Source organism: Arachis stenosperma, chromosome 7 (genome assembly GCF_014773155.1).
Source record: "Arachis stenosperma cultivar V10309 chromosome 7, arast.V10309.gnm1.PFL2, whole genome shotgun sequence".
NCBI classification, from domain to species: Eukaryota; Viridiplantae; Streptophyta; class Magnoliopsida; order Fabales; family Fabaceae; genus Arachis; species Arachis stenosperma.
This window is the reverse complement of record NC_080383.1, coordinates 21,748,173-21,766,163: the sequence shown is the minus strand read 5'-3', so window position 1 is coordinate 21,766,163 and position 17,991 is coordinate 21,748,173. Positions and strand designations below refer to the sequence as shown.

General features: G+C 41.2%; 1 pseudogene; it reads right to left on the bottom strand.

Moving 5' to 3' along the window:
• The window catches only part of LOC130939550 (putative pentatricopeptide repeat-containing protein At5g65820), a 30,825-nt pseudogene extending 16,115 nt beyond the window's left edge, over positions 1 to 14,710 (bottom strand).
• Between the last annotated feature and the right edge of the window lie 3,281 nt (positions 14,711 to 17,991).

Below are 17,991 nucleotides of genomic sequence, written 5' to 3'. Positions count from 1 at the left end.
CCTCATTAAAAAACCCTTTTCATTGGGAAAAAGAGTGCACCTTAGTTCAAGGCTTCTAACTATAATATCTATTCAGGTTACAAGTACTTCTTCATAGTGGGGTCTTTGACTTGGTAGGTTCCATTGATCTGTGAAGTGATTACTTGGAAATCGCTAAAAACCATTACCTTTTCTGCTCCCACCTATTTAGCCAGTTTCAAGCCAACAAGTAAGGCTTCATATTCTACCTAGTTATTGGAGGCAGGGAACTCAAACTTCAAGGAAAATTCTATCCGAGTTCCTTGATCATTTTCTAGTATGATGCATGCTCCACTGCCAGCTTTGTTTGATGAGCCATCTACATATAAGCTCCACATGACGTGGTCACCCGGGCTTTCAGTGTATTCAGCAATGAAGTCGGCTAGATATTGCAACTTAATAGATGTCCGAGTTTCGTATCTAAGGTCAAACTCGGACAGCTCTACCACCCATTGTAGAATTCTTCCTGCCAAGTCCGTTTTTTGTAAGATATGTTTCATTGGTTAATTAGTGCGGACTTTGATGGTGTGATCCTGGAAGTAAGGTTGAAGCCTTCTGGATGTAAGGATGAGGGCATATGCAAATTTCTCTATCTTTTGATAGTTTAGCTCGGCCCCTTGTAAGGCTTTGCTGATGAAATAGATAGGTTGCTGCCCCTTTTCATCTTCTCGGACCAAGGCTGAAGCTACAGCCTGACTTCCAACGAACAAGTATAACACAAGTTCTTCTCCCTTAATAGGTCGGGTAAGTATGGGTGGTTGTCTCAAGAATGCTTTAAAGTCTTGGAAAGCTCGTTCGCACTCTAGGGTCCACTCAAATTGCTCCTCTTTCCTCAGGATTGAGTAGAGGGGAAGTGATTTTAGAGCTGATCCAACTAAGAATTTGGACAGAGCTGCTAACCTTCCATTTAACTGTTGGACTTCCTTCACGCAAGTCGGACTCTTCATGTTGAGTATGGCCTGACATTTGTTCGGTTTTGCTTCTATGCCTCTTTTGGTCAGCATGAACCCTAAGAACTTTTTGCGAAGGTGCATTTTGAGGGATTTAACCTCATTTCATGCTTCCTTATAGTAGAACATACCTTAGAAAGGTCAGACAGGCGGACAGCAGTGTCTCTTCCTCTTGGGTCTTAACAAGTATATCGTCCACATAAACTTCCATTAGTTTTCTTATGTGGTGCAGAACACCTTGTTCATCAATCGTTGATATGTAGCTCATGCGTTCTTTAACTCTAAAGGCATTACTACGTAACAATAGTTTGCCTTTGGAGTTAGGAACGAGGTCTTTTCTTGGTCTGGCTTATATATCGAGATTTGGTTGTATCCCGAGTAGACATCCAAGAATGAGAGATATTTGTAGCCTGAAGCCACATCGACCAAAGTGTCAATACTGGGGAGTTGATAGGGATCTTTAGGGCAGGCTTTATTGAGGTCGGTGTAATCGACGTACATTCTCCACTTCCCGATTTGTTTTTTCACCAATACAACGTTGGCTAACCAAAGTGGGTACTTCACCTCCCTTATAAATCCCGCTTCTAGCAAAGCCTGTACTTGTTCTTCTACGACTTGTGCTCGCTCTGGTCCGAGCTTTCTGCATTTTGTTGTACAGGTTGGGAGCCAGGGTACACAGAAAGCTTATGGGACATCAAGTCGGGATCTACACCGGGTATGTCGGAAGCTTTCCAGGCAAAGATGTCAGAGTTTTTGCACAATAAGTTGACGAGCTGTTTCTTCAGGCTCTCTTTAAATTCGCCCCTATTCTTCTTGTCTTGTCGGGGTTATCTCCGATTAAGACCTCTTCGATTTTTCCTTCAGGTTGGGGGCGTAACGCTTCGCGAGCTCGGGTCCCCCCTCATCCCTTCTTCTTTTCCTCGGGTCGTCTGACCTGTCTGTTAGATATCTATCAAGTCGGCCTTCTCTAGCCAACTTTTCTATGATGTTCTTTAGGTTGTAACATTCATTGGTGGAGTGTCCATAGAGCTTGTGATACTCCCAATACTCCGTCCGACTTCCGGCTTTCTTGTGCTTAATTGGACGAGGAGGTGGAAGCTTTTCTGTGTGACATATTTCTTTGTAGACATCCACTAAGGAGACCCTGAGGGGAGTATAATTGTGGTACTTTTAAGGTTTCTTTATTTTTGGCTCATCTTTTTTCTTGGGCTCCCTTTCTTTGTCCCGGGGTGAATAGGGTAGGTTTGACCTTGAAGGAGACTCTCTGAGCCGGGAGTTTTCTTCCATATTGATGTACTTCTCGGCTCTTTCCTGAACTTCGTTAAGAGAGGTTGAGTACCTTTTGGATATTGACGGGTAGAATGGTCCTTCCCTGAGGCCATTAACTAAGCCCATAATTATGGCTTCTATTGGCAAACTCTGAATTTCCAAACAAGTTTGGTTAAACCTTTCCATGTAATCTCATAGGGTTATTTCAACCTCTTGTTTTATCCATAACAAGCTCGGGGCATGCTTTATTTTATCCTTTTGGATAGAAAACCTAGTCAGGAATTTCCTAGCTAGATCGTCAAAGCTGGTGATCGACCTTGGTGGTAGGCCATCAAACCACTTCATGGCAGCTTTATTCAAAGTGGTAGGGAAGGCTTTGCAATGTGTGGCGTCAGAGGCGTCTACCAAATACATTCGAGTTTTGAAATTATTTAAGTGGTATTTTGGGTTAGACGTCCCGTTGTAGAGATCCATGTTGGGCGATTTGAAATTTTTGGGAACTTTGGCCATCATGATCTCTTCTGTGAACGGATCCTCTCCTCCGAGAGGGCTTTTTTCCCTGTCCGACCTTGAGGTCCGACTTCGAAGGTTAGCCTCTAGTTTTTGGAGTTTTTCTTCTAACTTCTTGCGTCACCTTACATTTTTCCATAGCTCTCGTTTGGCCTCTCGTTGTCGTTCGGCCTCGTGCTTGAGTTGTCTCAAGCGATCTTGCTATCCATCGACCATGTCTAGTGTTTCTATTGCATGGGGCTCATCCTCGTCCTCAAGACCTATCTTTTGTTTTTATTTTAGAGAAAATTTTTGTTAACAGAAGAATGCTTTGATGCTTTACTGCTTTTGACGTTTTTCGCTCGTCCAGCGTCGAAGTCAAAGGCAACCAAATGGATGAACAAGTTGATGCATAAGGGAGTGATTGCATCTGAAGATAACATGAAGAATTGCAATGAATTGCAATTGGTGGATGCAGCTTTGAACCTCATTTTAAAGGAAGGTGCTGATGGTTCGAACATGAAAGCAGGAAATGAGCAATTGGAGGCTTTGGAGATATTGAAAGCATTGAGAAAAAAATTAGAGAGCTTATTTAGGAGTATGATTAAGACTAGGACAACCCTTTTGAACATATTATCCCAATATATACTATGTTCAACATAAAGCAATTTTGATCCCACTAATTTTGTACATATGTAAATAACACAATGCAATTGTTATACAATCAAATCAAATATAGAGAAAAGTTTATACTCTATTTTTTGGTGCGTTTGTTGTTATTCATGGTTTTATTTACCTAAATAGAGAATATTTTAAATTTGTTGCTGCCAAAAACACTAAAGTACAATCGGAGCATAATGTACAAGAAGCAAGTGAAGCATTTAATTTCACCTTTTAAGAAGTAGCAATGCGCTTTTGCAATCCAGAGCCCCTGAATCAATATTGCACAATGCTGCAGGAATCTCAGAAGTTCCTCTTCAAATTGCCCATGAGCAATGTGCTTAATAGCACTGATATGGTGAAGTGGATGGGTCATATCCTCTGTGAGAGAAGTAAAAAAAAATCAGTATATATTAAAAATTTTCAACAAATAATCTGTAATATAATATACTACTGATGTTACGATACAAGCCCTTTTTCACATTAAAAAAAAGTAATAATAAGCTTAATATAAAGCATTCAATTGCATTCATAAACCTTTGTCATTCATAAACCCTTGTCCAATTTAAAATGCAAACCACTCCTTGCCTCAATATCTATCTATTAAGGCATTAAGTAAAACAAGAAAATTGATACTTAAAAGAACGAAGCAGCTTCTCCTATGTCTTCGATCATGCCTTGAATCAAACTAAATAACATCATTAATTTTCATCCAATTAAATTGTTTCACCAAATTCTAGTCCAAAATAAGTGTCTCGTTTGGGGAACCTCGAGAATGTATGTCAAGTTTCACTAGTGAAATTTATAACGTGTTAGATTTCTGACGGCTTCCACCCTAATGGCATTGACTAGCCCTCCTATTCCTCCCATCCTTTTTCTCCTTCGCTTTTTCTTTCAAGTCCCTCTCTCCTCTCCGCTTGTACATCTTGAAATTGATCTTCTGATTAGCAGCTATTTTTCTCACCTTTTTTAGTGATCTCTACCGCAAATTGTCTGTTATATAGTTTTCACAGACCGCGCATTAGCTTGGCAAAAGTATCCGGCTGTGGCATTAACCCCTGATCCAACATGTCTATGAAGAAGGAATAAGCTTCCTTCACATGCCCCTTTGAAAAGAGTGCATGAATCCATATTGTCCATGCACCCACATTTAGCTCACACCTTTTAGTAGATGTGATACAATTTCAAGTATCTTTAGCCAGTTCAAGCTTTTGAGCTCTTAAAAGGGAAATCATCAACTCCTTCAATGTACCATAATGAGGGATAGTAAAAAGCTCTTTGCCAACCATCTCCTTAAAATGTCCACAAGCTTCAATCTGACAACTTTGCTCAAGAAAGCCATTAATCATTATGACAAAGCTGTCAATGCCTGGACTAAGCCCACTTGCTTCCATTTCATTCTAAAGCCGAACACCTTCCTTAATCTCTCCCAACTTGCAAGCCAACTGATAAACGAAATTTATCATGCCGATATAGAATTCAATAATGGATATAATCGTGAGTATAGTCTAATCGACATTCAAACTTCGCATCAAACAATCCTACAATCTATAACCGAGAGTACTAGTCTCCCGAGTCGTCCTCCCTTGGAATTGCTAGAGCATGTATCTCATTGATTAGGAAGCCTTGTTATGATTCTTTGAAGGTTTAGCAAAATAGATGACAAACAATCAATCTTTAAAAGACTTGGCCTAGGGTTGGCATTAGAAGTTCTATCCTTATAGTCCCTTCAATGATGACAACAATTAGGCCTTGCTTCATTTAGTTAACCCCTAGGTATAGAGGAAAGTCAAATGAGAGTAACTAACTTGAGTCACAAGTTCTAGTTTTACCTTAGGGAAATCTAGCTTTAGTGCACTCCAAGTCAACTAGCAATTTCTAATTCCAAATCAACAATTGACATAAACTATTCAACTCCTTCTAATGGCCCAAACCCTATGCCAAGCAAGAAACTTTTACCCCATAACTAGTGTTAGCATTTTATCAAACAATTGATGAGCAAGAATGAATGGCATAGTAAGAATGAGAAGAAAGTAGAATTAAAAATGCTTCAACACAAGAAACTAACAACAATTAACAAAGAACAACAATGGAAATAAAATTCTCAAGGAATTGATAAAATTCAAAACTACAAAGTTGAATCTAGGATCTATGAGAATTGAGCAATTACAAGCACTAATTGAGATTGGAGAAGAAGATCTATGACATGAACAAAGTAAATTGAGAATTGCAATGGATCTCACCAAAGAGTGATTGAGAATTCAATAGTGAAGAAGATGAATCCTAATGGGAGCTTGGAATCTCCCTCTCTCTCTACCACAAGAGTGTAACTACCAATAGCAAAAATATCTAGAACAATCTAAAAAATGAGCAAAAAGTCCCTTAACCCTTCAACCTTTGGTCTTCTTAAGCTCTTCCCGCCAAGGCACTTCCCCAAGATGAGATCTCCAACTGTCTCCACGCCCAGGTCACGTGACTCTTAAAAAATCATATTCAAGCATTGGCGCGCACGCGCAAAGCACGCGTGCGCGCCACTGGGGCATCTTGTAATGCGCGCGGAGGCGTAACGTGCGCGTGCGCGCCCATGTAGATATGGCCTAGCCGCTACACAACCCGGCTCATGGCTTGGCTTCTAGCTTTGACTTCTAGCTGCGCAATTCACGCGGGCGCGCCAAGTATGCACACGCGCCCTTGCTGAAGTTTTCAAAGCTCAATTTCTCATGCTCCCTTCCTTTGCGCCCTTTCTCCTTCTCTCTTCCGGTTCATCCCTGCCCTATATTCTGAAACCACTTAGCACACAGGTCACGGCATCGAATGGTACCAAGAGAGGATTAGAAATGTATCTAATTTAGTGCAAAATAAGCATGTTTTCATCCATGAGGCAAAAATTAGGAAAGGAACACAAAGTCTTGTATTTTCATATGAAAAGCGTGTGGAATCATTGATAAAACCCCTGAAATCGATACAAGATAAACCCTCAAAATGGGGTTTATCAACCTCCCCACACTTAGATTCTAGCATGTCCTCATGCTTAGAGAAATGAAAAAGAAACGCAAAAGACCGAAGGATCATAAAGGTATAAGACTCATGAAGTGCAACCTACTTACATGAATGCAACTACGACTAGTGCTACTATCTACTTGGTTAAGAACAAATCAACCTTCCTAAGATATATGCAAGCATATAGGGTACGATGGTGGTCAATATATAGGACTTACCAATTTTCAAGCATCAAGTGCAATATATGCAACCTTGCATGAAGAATGCTCGTGAGAGCCGGGGATCATGAATTAGAGCCTTCGAACCCTCACCGGAAGTGTTTACACTCTATTCGCTCAAGTGTCTAGGGTTGATTCTCTCAATTTTCTCCTAATCATGCTCCCCAAGATTTGTTCTCCATCTAACAATCAACATTTATTCCATGTATGTATACAATTATCACGAGGTCTTGTTTTTAGGTTGTAATGGGGTTAGGGTCGGGGTAGGATGCATATTTGGCCAAGTGAGCTTGAAATTTGGATCTTTTAATAAGCTTAAACTTCCCACCTAACCTATGACATTCTATACAATTTCAAAGCTAACCTAACTACCCATTTCTCACTTTTTCACATACTCATGCATTTTCTTTTCATTTCACAACACTTATGCATTGATTTCATTGAGCTTCACTTTGGAGCATTCTGTCCCCTTTTTATTCCTTTCTTTCTCTTCCTTTTTTTTCTTTTCTTTTCCATATAATTTTCTTTTTCTTTTGTTTTTCTCATTTTTTTTATACAAGGGTCTCAATGCATAAGGTTTTACATTTGACCAATACATGAGTATGTACCCAATTCCCAATATTTCTAATAACAATACAAAACTACCCCTTTCATTCACCCAATGTCCCAAGGTTCCCACACTTAAATGATACTCACACACACTAGCCTAAGCTAATCAAAGATCCAAATAAGGACTTTTATTGTTTTCCGCTTTAAGGCTTGTAATGTGCTAAATTGAGAACAAGTGGGTTAAGCGTAGGCTCAAATTTGGCTAACAAGGGAAGATAAGAGGTGAGGCTATTTGGTACGTGGGCTAATGAAGTGATGGCCTCAATCATATAAATGCATGAATACAAGGAATAATGGACATATAGACTCAAACAAAGCAAGGATCACACTCATAGAGAGAAAACAATTGCACACAAGAAGGAGAATATGTGACTATAAGATGTAGCCACAAAACAAGGCTCAAAGCTCACTAGCTTGTGTTCTTAACTCAAAAGCCATGTTCTAAAATACAATTCTTCAAGCAAGTTTGACATCAAAATATTCAAAATTGGCAATGTCAAGGTTGCCCCAAAGTATTAGTTTCCTAAGAAAGAGTTTCATTGTTCCAACCAAGTAAACTTATCATGCAATTGGTATCAAAGAAAACCTAATCATGCAACCTATCCTAACTACAAAGGAGTTCAAAGAACGAAAATTTATTCGGGTGTTACCTACGGAGATCGGTCAGCCGACCTCCCCACACTTAAAACTTAGCACGGTCCTCCGTGCTATAGGTGAGGCGCAATGGGTGGCCGAGTCCTGAGTGTTCCTCATCTCCATTGTCATCGCTATTCCCGCTTGAAGTTGCGGTGGATGTGGAGATATCTGGTACCTCCATAGGTGGGGTGACAATGCTTAGAAGTTTCTTCACGTGAGCATATCGGCGTTGGTTACGCCTCTCATAACGGTCCAACTTCTTGTGAAGGTCTTCAAGGCGTTGGGTGGCTGATTTTTGTGGTGTGGATGATGTAGTGGTGTTGCGAGTTGGTGTGGGTAGTCCAGAGTCCTTGGTGAATTCCGGAGGCTTGAAGCACCTCTTGGTCGGAATAACATCGCCCTCGACCGGAATTGAGGTCCTCCTATCCTTAGCCTCTCGGTGGACGCCGGCTGTTGCTACTAATTTGGTCACCATAGCGGGGAATGGTAGATTTCCCTTGGCATGAATGCGCCCCATGGATTGGCGAATGGCATGCGAAATGTCAACTGGTTTCTCGGTTAAGATGCACCATATCAATAAGGCAAGCTCGGCGGTAATGGATGGCCCATGGGTGCTCGGGAGCACGTAGTGAGCTAGAATTTGGGCCCATGCCATGGCTTCTTGAGTGAGGAAGCGTGCATCCAAACCTTTTGGTCTTTGCTTTATGGTCCCCCGAATCCAACATGCGTCGGGTAAAGCAATTACGCAGAGAACCGCGCTCCAATCGAACTCACGGTCATCGCATGCAGTCAAGACTTCTTGATAGGCATCATATCCATCCGCTAATGGCCCAATCCCAAGGACTCCTCGGATGGTTTCCACTGTGACTGACACTTGCTTCCGGCGCACAAATATTGATGTGAGAAGGGGTGAATGGTAGTTGGAGTAGAATTCCACCACCCATGATAAATTGGCCTCCTTTGGTTGCCTCAAGAGGAACCTCCATTGCCTCCGGTCAATGTGTGGCATCACTATCGGAGTGAGGTGGGCCGGTAGGACTAGAAGAGGCTCTGGGTGATAATTCCTTTCAATCATCCTTGAGTAAACAAGTTCGCAGTAGCGGTTAGGGAACTTGTTTGAATCCTTTGGAGGGTTGTCCTTCTCTAGAACATCAACGGGGCCCTTAGCCTTCTTTAGGAGTGGCTTGGCCATTAGTTCTTGGCGCGCTCTATTGGAGGTTGGCTTCTTCAGGGATTTCCCTTTGTTCTTTTTGATGACCATCCTGCGATAGTAAAAGGGAGATAACGTCAAACCCAAAGAAGCGTAATTGAATGTCATTATGCCAAGAAAAATTGTGCCCTAAGAATATGGGTATCCTTATTACATGACAGCTGCAACATGTAACGAAGATGACATTTGACAATCAGGGCCAATCATTGGCATGTGGTATAGGGGCGGTTTAAGCATGCAAGTAAGAGGCATGAGAAGCATACACCCTCAAATACCAAAAGTGGGAAGCAATTTATGAAAAGGTGAGTGGGTGGATTGGAGAATGTGGGGATGCACTCAAAAGTGACTAGTTAAGAGGCAATTAGTCAAAATGAGCTCAAAACTCATGTATGCCTTTCCTCAAACACTTGGCGTGCATCCTTTTTGTAGTATGTAAATAGATGAGGGGGAAATCAATGTAACATTCCACAAACCAATATTAATCACTACAATGCACAGTTGTTGTAAGAAAATCATGCAACACATCTCATCTACCAATGCAAAAGAAGTTAGGACCCAAATGCCTATGAAGAGTTAATTGAAAAAAGATCAAAAACACCCCAAAGAAGTAACTAAAAGAGGGAGGAGAAAAAGAAAGAGACTACCTAAAAGAGAATGAAATTAACTGACTAAGAAGCAAAAAGAGAGAAGTAGAGCAAGAGGGAAGCCTAGTATAGTACCTTGAGAGAGATGGAAAAGGGTATGGGAGAAGAAGTTGTAGAGTGGAATGATGGAGAATGGAGGGGGCAATGTAAGGGCCATTGGAGGTGGGTGGTCGCCGGAGGTGATGGTAGGAGGTGGCTGATTGGAAGGAGAAATGGTAGTAAGTAAATGGTTAGTAGAGGAGGTAAGAAGAAAAAGGGAGAAGAGGAATGAAGGGAGCAAGTGTGCTTCCCTATTATGCTTACGTCGGTCACCCACGCATGCGCGCACGGTGCGCGCTCGCGCAAGGAAGCGGGGTGGGGTGATGGCGCGCGCACGCACGGTGCGCGTGGGCGCCCATGTGCTTGTGCTGGTAGCACACGGGTGGCTTAGAGGTGGCATAACTTTCTGGAAGAGGTACCAGAAGTTGGCTGCAGGGGTGTTGGCGCGCGCGCGCACGGTGCGCACACGCGGCAATGCTATTATGCCCCAGGCATGAGATGGGCCTGGGGTGGGCTTAACTCTCTGTGGAGTGGCCTAGAGGTTGGTGCAGGACGAGGGACGCGTGCGCGGCATGGGCGCGTGCGCGTGCCTCGTGTTGTGAGCATATGGGCGCGTTGGCGCCTAGTGCGCGTACGCGGCAGAGGTAGTGGGCTGGTGGCTTAGTGCAGGCACGAGAGTGGCCTAACTCTCTGGAATATGTACCAGGGGTGCACAGGGGCGATCGGTGCGCGCGCGCCAGGTGCGCTAGCGCGTCGATCTGCGGACTTGTCAAAGAGTGCGTACGCGCCATGTGCGCGCACGCGTGTTTGGCCTGTGCCTCAGGCATGGTGCTGGCGTAGTGTGGGCGCAACTCTCTGGAAAATGTATGGAGGGGTACTTTTTGCAATCCACGCGTCCGCGCACGTCGCGCGTCCGCGTGGATGGTCGAAAAAAGCTTCATGGGCGCGTGCGCGCCAGATGCGCGCACGCGCGGAAGGGTGCCTTTTTCAAGTTTGCATGTTTTCGCACCACTTTCAGCATTCTGACCCTCCAAACAGCCGCTTTAAGCACTTATAGAAGGATGTTTAAACATGATACAGTACCAAATGAACTCAACAAATGAAACAAAATTTGAAATGAAATCTAGCTACAACTACATCAATTACCTAGCTACCAAACATGAAGGCAAGTGTTAAGCAAGTATCAATCAAAGAAGAATTCAATGGCTATGTACAAATGGTAGATCTTACCATGGTGGGGTGTCTCCCACCTAGCACTTTTGTTTACCGTCCTTAAGTTGGACTTTCACTAGCTCAAAGTCCTTATAGTCCATTCAATGATGACAACAATTAGGCCTTGCTTCATTTAGTTAACCCCTAGGTATAGAGGAAAGTCAAATGAGAGTAACTAACTTGAGTCACAAGTTCTAGTTTTACCTTAGGAAAATCTAGCTTTAGTGCACTCCAAGTCAACTAGCAATTTCTAATTCCAAATCAACAACTGATATAAACTATTCAACTCCTTCTAATGGCCCAAACCCTATGCCAAGCAAGAAACTTTTACTCCATAACTAGTGTTGGCATTTTATCAAACAATTGATGAGCAAGAATGAAAGGCATAGTAAGAATGAGAAGAAAGTAGAATTAAAAATGCTTCAACACAAGAAACTAACAACAATTAACAAAGAACAACAATGGAAATGAAATTCTCAAGGAATTGATAAAATTCAAAACTACAAAGTTGAATCTAGGATCTATGAGAATTGAGCAATTACAAGCACTAATTGAGATTGGAGAAGAAGATCTATGACATGAACAAAGTAAATTGAGAATTGCAATGGATCTCACCAAAGAGTGATTGAGAATTCAATAGTGAAGAAGATGAACCCTAATGGGAGCTTGGAATCTCCCTCTCTCTCTACCACAAGAGTGTAACTACCAATAGCAAAAATATCTAGAACAATCTAAAAAATGAGCAAAAAGTCCCTTAACCCTTCAACCTTTGGTCTTCTTAAGCTCTTCCCGCCAAGGCACTTCCCCAAGATGAGATCCCCAACTGTCTCCACGCCCAGGTCACGTGACTCTTAAAAAATCATATTCGAGCATCGGCGCGCACGCGCAAAGCACGCGTGCGCGCCACTGGGGCATCTTGTAATGCGCACGGAGGCGTAACGTACGCGTGCGCGCCCATGGAGATTATGGCCTAGCCGCTACACAAGCCGGCTCATGGCTTGGCTTCTAGCTTTGACTTCTAGCTGCGCAATCCACGCGAGCGCGCCAAGTACGCGCACGCGCCCTTGCTGAAGTTTCCAAAGCTCAATTTCTCATGCTCTCTTCCTTTGCGCCCTTTCTCCTTCTCTCTTCCGGTCCATCCCTGCCCTATATTCTGAAACCACTTAGCACACAGGTCACGGCATCGAATGGTACCAAGAGAGGATTAGAAATGTATCTAATTTAGTGCAAAATAAGCATGTTTTCATCCATGAGGCAAAAATTAGGAAAGGAACACAAAGTCTTGTATTTTCATATGAAAAGCGTGTGGAATTATTGATAAAACCCCTGAAATCGATACAAGATAAACCCTCAAAATGGGGTTTATCACCAACCTAATAACCGTATTGTAGATGTTAAGGTCAGGAGTGGAACCAATCTTGTGCATCTCATTCACCAGTTCCATACACTCCTCCAGTTTTTCCTTCTTTTCATGGGCCAACATGAGATGATGATAAGTCAGCTGATTTGGCACAATGCCTTGTTGTATCATTCGATCCAAAAGCTCATAACCTCTTTCAACCTTTTCTCACTTGCAAAACCCGCTAATCAATGTTGTATAGGTTATGGCATCCACATCACAGCCATTTCTCTGCATCGTAACAAATAACCGCATTCCCTCCTCCAATTTTTCATGTTTGCATAGTGACTGGATCAAAATTGTGTACGAGGTTGTATTCGGTCCACAACCTATCCTTCTCATATCCTTCAAAAGATCATAAGCATCTCCCATTTTCGCAGCTAGAGCATAACCACTAAGCAAATTGTTATAAACAACGATATCCGGTTCAATGCCTGCATCCTTCATCTGCACCAACACATGTTTTGCTTCCATAAGTTTCCCTTCTCTACACCAACCGTACAACAAGAAAGTGAAATGTTTGATGGTTGGAGGAAATCGATATCTCATGTCCTCAAAAAGCGAAACGGCTTCCTTAATGCTACCATTCTTGCACAATACATCCAACAAACACCTGAAAATATATTCATCATGCTCATATCTGTAATTGGGCATTTCATCTAATACTTCAATGGCCTTCTGAACCATCCTTGTAGAAGCAAACTTCCTCATCAGAATAACAAACATTTGTGGAGAAATTAACATAGGATTCTCTTGCCTCATTTCCTCAATTAGTGTCCAAACAACTCCAAATTGCCGTATCTTGCCCAAAACCTTAATCATAGCTTTGTAAACTTCTTGACTGTGTTGATAATCGGACTGCTTAGAAGCCCATGCATAGAATCTATACGCCAAATTTCTAGCATCGCTGCGTCAATTCAAGATTCCAGATTTTTTCAAAGCAAGCTCCAATTTGGGAACCCTAGAATGGTATTTTCTCAATATTCTATAAAATTTTTCCACATAAGAGGCAAACACATCGTAGCTTTGGTCATTTACATCCTTTTCTGGACTACATTGAAGACAAATAAGGCCAAAATGGTTTTTTGTCGTGGCACTACTGATGAGCTGCTACTATTATCAAATACTGAGGACTTATGATTGAGTGGTGGTGAATACGCCTCAAAACTAGTAGAAAACAGCTGGGATAGTGTGTTTTCATGTCCAATGACTGTTAATGAATTTGTGAAGGGAAGTTGGAAAAAATTAACTTTTTTGAAGAAAAGCAATGTTTTTCTCGAAAATTTCTACATTTTCTTAAATGCCGGAGATAGTGAGGCTCACTCAACCCGGGTTTGGTACTTTGCCGCCGCCAGATGATTCGATTTGAGAGGAACGAGGTTGAGATTAGGAACAACAACAAAGTAGCATTGGAGAGGGGCGTCAAGAATTTGACAGTGGAATAAAGCAAAGCACCCAACTCTTGTTAATCACAAACTAGAATCTGAAATTGAGGCATACCTTGAGGAAAGGCAATGGAGTTGCCAAGAAAGGAGTGAATGAAGAGCAACACCTAATTTTGTGGGAGTCACCGTCAGTGTGTTCAGCTGGAACCAGAGCTCATTCGCAAGTTTCTCAGCATCCCATGTCCCGCCACTGCAAATACTAATCTGTTAACAGGTGTCTATTGGGTTACTACCGTATAAAAAAATGGACATAAGAAAAATCTTGGATAAATTTATTGGCTAGTTTTTTTGGATATAGAAAAAATTTTGGTGTAACACTCAGTTACTGGATTTTATGGTATTTTTCAAAATTCTAGGGGCGGGACAATATGCCCCTGTGTATTGGTCAGAATTTTGAAAAACACCAAAAAATTCAATAACTGAATGTTACACCAAAGTTTTACCAATATCTAAAAAAATAAACAATATGAGTAATATTCCACCCCTGGCCATTTGAAGTAGCGTCCCCAAAATATAGTTGTCATAACTAACCCGGTGATCAAAACGATCAGATTACTGGGTCACTGGTTCAACCGATTGATTCGGTCTTATTTAAAGAAAAATATAAAATAGTCAAAAATTGAAATGCATGTCTTCACTAACATTTGAACAACAATCAAATCTCAAATTTTAAAATTAACTAATACAAAAATAGACATAAAATTAGTCAACACTAATACAATAGTGTCTTAATTTAACACAATAAAAATAACAATCCATAAACTATCTCCAAGGAGTAATTTCAAAGTATAGGTATATCTTCATCTGATGTTCTTGGGATGATGGTGTTTCTGATGAAGCCATCTTAAAATCCCATAAAAAGAAAAAAATTCAATCAACTAAGTAACTAATAGCAAAAGAAACCAGCATCATTACAGTAACAACAATCAACAATCAACAAAATTCATAATTAGCGAAACCAATTCATAAACCAATTCAACAATTAACAAGACCACTACATATTCAACAATTAAACCATAATCATAATCAGCAAACTGGTGCACGAAATCGTGATCAACAATGGCGCCATCAACATGGTACGCTCAATTGCAATCTCAACTCTCTATCACAACTTCGCACAACTAACCAGCAAGTGCACTGGATCGTCCAAGTAATAAACCTTACGCGAGTAAGGGTCGATCCCACGGAGATTGTTGGTATGAAGCAAGCTATGGTCACCCTGTAAGTCTTAGTCAGGCAGATTCAAATGGTTATGAATGATTTATGAATAAAGCATAAAACAAGGATAGAGATACTGATGAGCGGATAATTTGTACGCTTTTTGGCATTGTTTTTAGTATGTTTTTAGTATGATCTAGTTAGTTTTTAGTATATTTTTATTAGTTTTTAGTTAAAATTCACTTTTCTGGACTTTACTATGAGTTTGTGTGTTTTTCTGTGATTTCAGGTATTTTCTGGCTGAAATTGAGGGACCTGAGCAAAAATCTGATTCAGAGACTGAAAAGGACTGCAGATGCTGTTGGATTCTGACCTCCCTGCACTCGAAGTGGATTTTCTGGAGCTACAGAAGCCCAATTGGCGCGCTCTCAACGGCGTTGGAAAGTAGACATCATGGGCTTTCCATCAATATATGATAGTCCATACTTTGCCCAAGATTTGATGGCCCAAACCGGCGTTCAAAGTCACCCTCAGAAATTCCAGCGTTAAACGCCGGAACTGGCACCAAAATGGGAGTTAAACGCCCAAACTGGCATAAAAGCTGGCGTTTAACTCTAGGAAGAGTCTCTACACGAAAATGCTTCATTGCTCAGCCCAAGCACACACCAAGTGGGCCCGGAAGTGGATTTTTATGTCATTTACTCATCTCTGTAAACCTTAGGCTACTAGTTTTCTATAAGTAGGATCTTTTACTATTGTATTTGACATCTTTTGATCATGCTTTGATGATTGAACCCTCTTTGGGGAGGCTGGCCATTCGGCCATGCCTAGACCTTGTTCTTATGTATTTTCAACGGTGGAGTTTCTACACACCATAGATTAAGGTGTGGAGCTCTGCTGTACCTCGAGTATTAATGCAATTACTATTGTTCTTCTATTCAATTCCGCTTGTTCTTTGTCCAAGATATCACTTGTTCTTCAACTTGATGAATGTGATGATCCGTGACACTCATCATCATTCTCACCTATGAACGTGTGACTGACAACCACCTCCGTTCTACCTTAGATTGGGTGAATATCTCTTGGATTCCTGATACACGATGCATGGTTGATCGCCTGACAACCGAGTGCTCGCCTGACAAACGAGCCAGCCATTCCGTGAGATCAGAGTCTTCGTGGTATAGGCTAGAACTGATGGCGGCATTCAAGAGAATCCGGAAGGTCTAACCTTGTCTGTGGTATTCTGAGTAGGATTCAATGATTGAATGACTGTGACGTGCTTCAAACTCCTAGCAGGCGGGGCGTTAGTGACAGACGCAAAAGAATCACTGGATTCTATTCCGGCCTGACCGAGAACCGACAGATGATTAGCCTATGCTGTGACAGAGCATAGGAACGTTTTCACTGAGAGGATGGGAGGGAGCCACTGACAACGGTAAAACCTTTGCATAAGCTTGCCATGGAAAGGAGTAAGAAGGATTGGATGAAGACAGTAGGAAAGCAGAGAGACGGAAGGGAAGGCATCTTCATACGCTTATCTGAAGTTCCTACCAATGAATTACATAAGTACCTCTATCTTTATCTTTATGCCTTATTCGTATATCACTATACCCATTTGAGTCTGCCTGACTAAGATTTACAAGGTGACCATAGCTTGCTTCATACCAACAATCTCCGTGGGATCGACCCTTACTCGCGTAAGGTTTATTACTTGGACGACCCAGTGCACTTGCTGGTTAGTTGTGCAAAGTTGTGTTTATGCCATGGTATTGAGCACCAAGTTCTTGGGGCCATTACTAGGGATTATTTGAGTTGTGAAAAGTAGTGATCACAATTTCGCACACCAAGTTTTTGGCGCCGTTGCCGGGGATTGTTTTGTGTATGGACAACTGACGGTTCATCTTGTTGCTTCGATTAGGTATTTTTCTTTAGAGTTCTTAAGAATGAGTTCTAGAGTTTCATGATGATCTGTTGAAATCTGGCTGGCTGAGAAGCCATGTCTAATCTTATTGGACCGAGGTTTCAACTGATCATCACAAGAGCTTGTTGATCTCTATCAATCTTGCTATTGGAGCAATGATCTGCTAAGGCTTGGCTGGCCATTGGCCATGTCTAGTGTTTTGGACCGAAGCTTTCTTTGAAAGCTTGGCTGGCTGTGAAGCCATGTCTAATTCCTGGACCGGAGTGTTAGACTAACATTGCAATGATTCCTGGAATCCAAATTAAGAATTCTGAAACTTTTATTTTCTATTTTCATATAATTTTCGAAAAAAAAAAGCACAAAAAAATTTCAAAATCATAAAAAACCAAAAATATTTTATGTTTCTTGTTTGAGTCTAGTGTCTAATTTTAAGTTTGGTGTCTTGCAATGCATTGTTTATTTGATCTTGGTTCTATTTTCATGTCAATAGTACAGGGAACTGAAGATTCAGAACATGCAGCAGAGGAATTACACAGAAAAAGCTGGGCGTTCAAAACGCCCAGTGAAGAAGGACAGACTGGCGTTTAAACGCCAGCCAGGGTGCCTGGTTGGGCGTTTAACGCCCAAAAAGGTAGTGCATTGGGCGTTAAACGCCAGAATGTGCACCATTCTGGGCGTTTAACGCCAGGATGGCACAAGGGGGAGGATTTTGTTTTCAAATCAATTTTTTTTCAAGTTTTCAAAGTTTTTCAAAATCAAATCTTTTTCAAATCATATCTTTTCAATCAAATGTTTTCAAAATTAATTTCTTTCCTTTTTCAAAGATACTTGCTATCAATTAATGATTTGATTCAACATTTCAAGTATGTTGCCTTTTCTGTTGAAAAAGGTTTAATGTTTGAATCATATCTTTTCTTGTTAGGCAAGTCATTAATTTTTAAAATCAAATCTTTTTAAAATTGTTTTCAAATCATATCTTCTCAATCACATATTTTTTTTTAAAAAACCAATCATATCTTTTTAATCACATCTTTTTCAAAATAATTTTCAATCAAGTCTTTTTGATTTCTAATTTCAAAATCTTTTTCAAAAATCACTTGATTTCTTTCCCACT